Source organism: Papaver somniferum, unplaced genomic scaffold (genome assembly GCF_003573695.1).
Source record: "Papaver somniferum cultivar HN1 unplaced genomic scaffold, ASM357369v1 unplaced-scaffold_125, whole genome shotgun sequence".
Taxonomy (NCBI): domain Eukaryota; kingdom Viridiplantae; phylum Streptophyta; class Magnoliopsida; order Ranunculales; family Papaveraceae; genus Papaver; species Papaver somniferum.
In genome coordinates, this window is record NW_020621603.1 from 15,912,622 (window position 1) to 15,921,154 (window position 8,533).

General features: G+C 39.4%; 1 pseudogene; it reads right to left on the reverse strand.

Annotated features, from left to right (window-relative positions):
- Positions 1 to 2,141: 2,141 nt before the first annotated feature.
- On the reverse strand, positions 2,142 to 2,241 carry LOC113331679 (annotated as a pseudogene).
- Positions 2,242 to 8,533: the final 6,292 nt, after the last annotated feature.

An 8,533-nucleotide genomic window follows, 5' to 3' on the forward strand; every position in this document is an offset into this window, starting at 1 on the left:
TCATGTATCTTGAGCAAGTTATTAATATGAGGAGCTAAACCCCATTGCTGAGGCGAGAGAGGAAGCTATTTTTCCAATAAAGAGTGGTATTTTCTATTTATCTTATTTACTGCAAATATTGATATGATTATTTTGCCTTGAATGATAATTGTTTGAATGATTTTCGTTAAGCGGTTGTGATTTCTTTTGATATAGCATGCTTAGCTTAGGTTTTGATGCTTTATGCTCTGGATTTACAGTTGTTATTTTGGAAATCTACTTGTTCAATGGTTGAGAATCGAATTAAACGGAAAAATTGCATAATATAAGTTTTGGATTTAATCGCTTTGAACTTGGAAAATAGTGGAATCTTAGCCTCAGTGTTCTTTTATTATTGTTAACGTATTCTTTTGAGTTTTCTATTTAGTTTTTAATTTAAATCTAAAAACATCCTTCACAAGTTCGAGTTCGAACGATACTCTATTTACCACAATCTACAATCACATCAATTTTTGGCGCCGCCGACGCGGATTTTCTTTTAGGGTTTTTAGACTTAGTTTTCTTTTATTTTTTTTATTTTTTAGGTTTTTATTATTTTTGTTCTTTTTTACGTTTCTGGGTATTTGTCTTTTGTCTACAGGTTTTGGATCATAAAGCGAATTGAGCCAAGGAGTTTGGTGATTTCGTAAAGACTGGAACTTAAAGCATAAATACTTGGAGCAAAAGATTAAAGCGAAAAGAACGGAAAAGAAGACAATTTCTTTTTAGATATTTTTTTTAGGGTTTGTTTATTTTTCTTTATTAAAAAAAAAAGAAAAAAAGAGAGAACTGTATTAGGGTTTGCTATTGTTGTAATTTTTTTTCTTCTTTTTGGACACTTGGACATTGGACATTATTATTTTTAAACCCTAAGGAAGGGTTGGTTTAAATACAAACTGTGTGCAGGGAAGGACGGTGATTACGATATCACCTCGGACCCTCGGGTTCGTACATAACATAGGAGTTGTGGCCCGAGTCGACTTCAGCGGTTCTTCGCCCGTCTGGTACGGGAGGTAAGTTTTTCGAAACACCCGCGAATCCCCTGTCAGCGGGTTTACTGTATTCCTTAAGGTGAATATATGCTGAGGACTTGAATACGGTTGCTTTTAATTCCTAGTAAAGGGCAAGGACTGGCCATACAAGGTAAGGGTTCGGATTTCATCACCGTTCTCTTCTTGACCGCCTTAGGAACACGAAACCAAACGCGAACCTAAGCCTAAAATTTTGGCTAGAACGAGACCTATAGGGTAATGAGCTTAATAGGAAAGTCGTTCGAAGAATATTGGTTACTCTTTTGAGCATACTTCGAAGTTCTTGACGGTTTCTGTGAGTTGATTGCGTGACTGCGCCGCCTTGTAACCGGTGAGGCCTTGGGTATCAAAGCTCCACTGAGCTTCCCTCGCCTTGATTCAACTTACTTTGACTCGGATTGATTCCAGAGGGTTTTCTCAGATTATAACGAGTTCCTTTTCGAAAGAATAGAAGCTGGTCTAGTGACAATCTAAGTGGAGCCATCATGCTTTTTGTTTGCTAGAAATTTAGGTTTGATTTGGTCGAGTCATCCTTGTTTTGTGTTTGCATAGAATTTCCTTCCTTATTCTGTTGCATGCCTGGACGTAAAAGAGACGCCCTAGGTAGATTTGTTAAAGAGAAACCTAGTAGTTCTAAGCGTCTTGATTACCTCAATTTAGAGAGTCCGATTCGTGAAGACTCCGTTTTTGAACGTCAAAAAAATCCCTGATAGTCCAATAGCGCCAGAAATGGCAACTTTGAAAGCCTTGTTGAATCTTACTAGGACTACTCGTCCCTCGTGTATCAAGTTACCTGAAACTGAAGCAAATTATGAACTTAAGCCTGGAACCTTACAGTTGCTCCTAATCTTTTTAGGAAAAGAAAATGAAAACCCCTATTTCCATGTTAGGGACTTTGAGGAAATTTGTAGTACCCTGAAATTTAGAAACCTTGATGATGATGCTTTAAAACTCAGGTTATTCCCCTTTTCCTTAAAAGATAAATCCAAGTCGTGGCTGTATAGTTTGGCTTCCGAATCAATTGAAACCTATGAACAACTTACATCGCCTTTTTGAACAAGTTTTTCCCTAGGCACAAAACCTCGTCTATTAGGACGCAAATCTGCACGTTTACACAACAGGAGGGAGAATATTTGTATAGGTATTTGGAAAGGTTCAATGATTTATTAGCTCAATGTCCTCATCATGGTTTAGAAAAGGTTAGGTTAGTTCAGATCCTTTATGAGGGTTTAGATTATCCCACCACAACTACAGTAGAGTCCATGTGTACAGGTGGGTTTGAAAACCAAACAGTTGATAATGTGATGACATACTTGCATGAAATCGCCGAAAAGACCCAACAATGGGAAAGTAATAGGGTACCCCAGAAAACAATTCTTCTAGGCAGAGGAAACATTAATAGGGTAGAAGAAAGCTACGAATCAGATGCCAAAATTGTTGCTATAGCAAAAAGGTTAGAAGCTTTATAAGTGGTTCATACTAGTGGTAGAATAGAGCCTTTTTGCGAAAGCAATACTGTTGAACAGCAAGCCAATGCTCTCTATAATAACACTAGGTTTGATAACCGTCAGAATTTTGACCCATATTCAGAAATCTATAATCCTGGCTGGAGAAACCATCCCAACCTTTCGTGGTCTAAGGGCCAGAATCAAGGTCAGTCTCAAGATCCCCCAGGTTTTGGCTATACTAAGAATCCTTCAGCTTCGGCACAGTTTCATAACCCTCCGGATAAGAAGATTATGAGTTTAGAAGAGTCTATTGCTTTGTTAACTCGTAACACTATGCAGTTTCAGCAATCTGTTGCTCAAGGTATATAAGAAAATAAGAGAATAGGTCAGGCTAACTCTCAGGCTATTTCCGAGTTGAAAACCCAGGTTAGTCATATAAATGAGTCTTTAAGAGAAAGAGGTAAGTTTCCTAGTCAAACTCAACCCAATCCTAGAGGATCTCATGAAGTAGGTGCACAACCATCGAATTAGTTGAATGCTATTAGAACCCTCAGGAGTTGTAGGGTAGTAGACAATCAGGTAAACATGCCCGATAGTGAACATACTGTAGTTCACCCCTCAGGATCTCATCCCTCAGGACCGCTAACTGAGGGGACTGATAAAATTTCCAATGATGCTGACTCGGTTCCTGAGAGGTCTGATCCTGTGCCTAGAGCCCCATTTCCCCAGCTGTTAGCACCAACAAAGAAGGAATCGAACTTTAATGACATATTGGAGGTTTTTAAGCAAGTTACCATAAACCTTCCTTTATTAGATGCAATTAGGCAAATTCCTGCTTATGCCAAGTTCCTTAAGGATATGTGTACGCGAAAGCGAAAACTTAGCGTCCATAAGAAAGACTTTTTAGCTAGTCATGTAAGTTCAATCATTCAGAACACTACCACTCCAAAGTACAAAGACCCAGGTTCCCCAACCATTGCTTGCACAATAGGTAAACACCGGGTAGAAAGAGCTTTACTTGACTTAGGAGCCATTGTCAACTTACTGCCGTACCATGTGTACTTACAGCTAGGTTTGGTGAAATGAAACCTACTCAGATAACACTGCAGTTAGCTGATAGGTCTGTCAAAATTCCTCGAGGAGTTATCGAGGATGTTCTTATTGAGGTCGACAAGTTTATTTATCCTGTGGATTTCGTGGTCTTAGATACCCAACCTGTCCCTGACCTAGAGAACCAGATACCTGTGATTTTAGGTCGCCCATTTTTAGCTACGTCTAATGCGATCATAAACTGTCGAAATGGTATTATGAATATATCTTTTGGTAGTATGACTATTGAGTTAAATATTTTTAATGTCAATAAGCTACATTATGAGCTAGATGACACGTGCATTGCAGAGGTGAACATGATAGGGAACCTTAGTTCAGGATTCATTACCAAATATCGCATCGGAAGATCCATTAGAGAGTTGTCTAGCCCACTTTAACATGGATTTCGACGAAGATAGCAACATTGAACAAGTAAATGCTATGCTGGATTCTATTCCTATGTTAGATACTGATAAATGGAAATCTAGGTTCGAACCATTACAAGCTTTTGAGTCTACCTTAATCCCTTGTTTAGAAGAGCCTCCTAAGTTGGACCCTAAATCTGCATTCTTAGGGCCATCTAAGAATTTGCCTGTGATTATAGCATCCGATCAGGACAGCAGGCCGGAACTCGTGCTTCAAGACAATAAAGAAACTCTAGGGTTGACCATACAGGATATGAAACATATAAGTCCTACAGCTAGTATACCTCAAAAGAATTTAGAGGATGAACCACCCCATTATAATTCAGAGAAAGAAATTGACCTTTTTCAGGAACCTGATGGTCTAGAAGTTAGGAATATTGTGACTAGTCTATTTAGAGACACCAAAAATTCTAAGTTTGGGGGTAGTGCTTGTCAAATAGAAGTCCCTAACTTGGGGCTCGAGCCTACTGCATATGAGGTATCACTTGAGTCTATTCAGACTCCTCAACCCGATCCTCCTGATACTATCCAGGAGGAAATCCAGCTATTAAAGTCCCGTTTTTCGGATGCATCTATTTTTCAAGACACTCATATGAAGCCCAATCCAGTTGTCTTGCAAGAAACTTTCAATGAGGTTGTGCTCCTTATGTTATTTTTTCTGATCTTGTGCAGTTGTTTCATATTAGTGGAAGTTTTATTTGGTTTTGATGACCCACAGTTATTTCGACTACTTATATATGATTTGAAACGTAACTAGCCATTTTATGAAACTTGATGTCTGGCTGAAGACTTTAAACTTAGCACTTCTTGGGAGGTAACCCAATCTCATGCAACACGGTAATATCCTTCCTTAACTCTTTTGCTTCAAATAGTAACCGTTTCTCCTTGTTCATGCTTTTAATTTCATCTTTAGAACATTCAGGACAATGTTAGATTTAAGTTTGGGGGTATGGGAGAAACTTTTTAGTTGCAGTATGAATAAATAAACTCCAAAGCCTAGAAATTTATGCGTATTTAGGATGGCACTAACCAATCTAAGTGGATGGAAGCATTTTGGTCGTAGGAGTTGAGGAACCAATCTGATTAGATGGCAACATCTAGAAGAGTCTATTCATAAAAGCACAGAGCTCAGGTGTTAGAAATAACATGATAGTTTCACCATATCTCGTTGAGTCCTTTTCACTTCTATTTTTATTTTTTTTGTAAACCATGTTTCTCTAAGTGATAGGTGGGGCCCACGATTCAAGTTGTTACCAATGCTAGGATGAATTAGAGTGATTGAGTTACCAAAAAAAAAAAAAAAAAACAGACCAGTTAGACCAATCGGAATAAGTATTAACACTTGGATAGCAATATGCGTGTGTTCTCCCTGTTTCCGTCGCCTAAGCAAACGTGGAATGCAGGACCCGTGGGAACTATCGTGTAATCTGCTGACAAGAAGCATGCGCTTGGATCAAAAAGATCTATTCATGCCGTTAAAAAAAAAAACAAAAAAAAATGGTTATTGTTCTGTGTAATCAACTGCTGGTTCCCTTGTATTTGCTAGTTTGTTGATCTAGATTTAAGTTATTGACCACTGGTACCCTTGTATATGCCAGTGTTTTGATATTAGTCAGACTAGTATCTCAATCCATTAGGATAGGTTCATTTTGGAGGAGGCCTTCAGACAGATATGGGAAACGCCGTTCACTTAGTAAACATCAAAACCATCTATGTTTTTCTATATCCATCTTCTTGATCTATCCATGTGATTAGTTTGACTCCGAATATGATGTCCATAGTGCAACTATCTGAGTAGAGGTCTGTCACTTTATATGAATTTTAGTATGCTTGAGTGCAAACTCGTGTACAACAATTGGAATTTCGCATCAGGGTACTTCTTCCTGTAGTCAATTAGTATGCCAACCAAGAAGATTCTTTAGTTCCTTCCAAGGTTCGTTGTAGATAGCTAGGGTCTAGAGTATAAAGGTTTTGTGGGTATATCTCTAGTAAGCCCTCCCGAGACTATAACTCGGCCACTAAGGCCACCTAGGGGTTTAAAGGCTTATTGCATACGCTAAATGCAATCGACGATGCCTGCGACAGTGAGTTAGGATTTTATTTTGTAGTTTTGATTTGCTCGGGACTAGCAAATAATAAGTTTGGGGGTATTTGATAGACGCATTTATGTGTCTAATATATCTCAATTGTATATATTTTTAATGCTCGATTTTGTACTTATTTTGGTTATTTTATGTCTTTATAGGTATTTTGGAGAAATAAGCTTTTGCGGCGAAATTGACTCGAAAAGTTGTTAAAGGCACCTGGGAGGACATTTGCTATACGGGCTCTCACTTTGGATAAGGGGTAACCCATTTCGGGCATGTGCTAAAGGGACACCAGAACTGGATAAGGGGGAGGTCACCTTCACCGTTTGAAAACAAATTTTGGCGGGAAAGTTTTTTCTTACCAGACATATTTAGGATTGGATTTTCGGACGAGTTTTAATGAGATTCAGTCACTGATTCTCATGGGTTGGACGTGATATGGATATACAATGCTAGTATGGGTGATTTCATGGGCTTAATTGAGCTAGATAAGCCGGGAGATTGAAACAGAGGTGATATGCTCACGGGTTGCTGTTGGAAGATTTTCTCGAAGATTCAGGGAGTTTAAACGGCTAGGAAAGCTTCCCCAACATTCATAGTTATCTAATAAAGAGTTTGGAAGGATTGGGAGAGTTTAAAAACGCGTGAAGAGAGTTTGGCAGAAAAAAGAGTCCGTAACTTGGCAGAAAAGAATAATCCGAGATATACTCGGATTCGATTAGGTTTTTGTGTATAAAAGAGGTTGCCGCAAGTCATAGAAGAAAGAGACCATAGGGAGAAGTTTAGAGCCTCAGAAAAGTGTAAACAATCAAAATCCAGAAACCTATTCTGCTGCTGCTGCCGTCATTGAAGAAGCTTGAAGAACACGAAGAAAATACACCTTAAGGCAGTCGTTCCTCAACAGTATCAACGACAGTGGAAGAACGGTCTTAGAAAACGGAGACAGAAGCAGTTTCTTTGTATCGTTTATCTGTGACGCTTTCTGTGAGTCTTAAACTTCCTGTTTTAGTACTTCTTCATCTTTTAATCAACTTTTTGGCTATAATCATGTATCTTGAGCAAGTTATTAATATGAGGAGCTAAACCCCATTGCTGAGGCGATAGAGGAAGCTATTTTCCCAATAAAGAGTGGTATTTTCTATTTATCTTATTTACTGCAAATATTGATATGATTATTTTGCCTTGAATGATAATTGTTTGAATAATTTTCGTTAAGCGATTGTGATTTCTTTTGATATAGCATGCATATCTTAGGTTTTGATGTTTATGCTCTGGATTTACAGTTGTTATTTTGGAAATCTACTTGTTGCAATAGTTGAGAATCGAATTAAACGGAAAAATTGCATAATATAAGTTTTGGATTTAATCGCTTTGAACTTGGAAAATAGTGGAATATTAGCCTCAGTGTTCTTTTATTATTGTTATCGTATTATTTTGAGTTTTCTATTTAGTTTTGAATTTAAATCTAAAAACATCCTTCACAAGTTCGAGTTTGAACGATACTCTATTTACCACAATATACAATCACATCACGCGCCATGGCCTTAACCCCGCCATGCCAAGCCACCCGGCCACATGCCAAGACCGTCCGCGCCATTCACTTTGCCGCACCATGTTGGCCTTCCCTATGCGGCTACCAAAACGAAGGCGTGCGACAATCAACGGTGCCCCTTCTATCTTAGATGCAAATCTTAGCCGTCCAAAGTTGCCAAACAACGCATGGGAACCTTTGGCCCCAAAAACCTAGTTTGGCCACGCCTAAACCGCGCCAAGGCATGCCGCGCCCCAACCATGCTAGCCGCACCATGCGCCAATGTCATGCCAAACCCTTGGCCCCACCATGCCAAGCCAATCACCTTTCCGCACCATAATGGCCTTCCCTATGCGACTACCAAAACGAAGGCGTGCGACAATTAACGGTCCCCCTTCTACCTTAAATACAAATCTTAGCCGTCCAATGCTACCATCCAACGCATGGCGAACTTTGGCCCCAGCTTGGTCGCGCCTAGAAAAGCCAAAACCCTAACTTTTGGCCGCGCCTATACCAGATCATATTAAAGCCACACTGATCATACTTTCATGTCACGGGATACCAAGAAAATGGTTGCGATAATCGACGGCTACCCTTCTTCTCAAGATTCAAAATCTCGACCGTCGAAGGTCGCCACCGAGCCGGCTAGTGCAAGCTCAACTTGTCGAAAAACAGCAACATGTTGCATGTTTTCCACAAAAACACTCGAGACATCAAGCACATGTCACAAACTGGGGGATTCTCTTTGGGTATTGGTTTGGCGGTTTACAGCGTGCGGCGTACACTATGCCCGCTATAAGAAAGAGTATTAAGAATGGGGCGGTTAGTAAACATGGGAAGTAATGGTGAAATGCTCTCTTTTATGGAACATCAATTCCAAGCGTGACCGGTCATCACCTCCTCC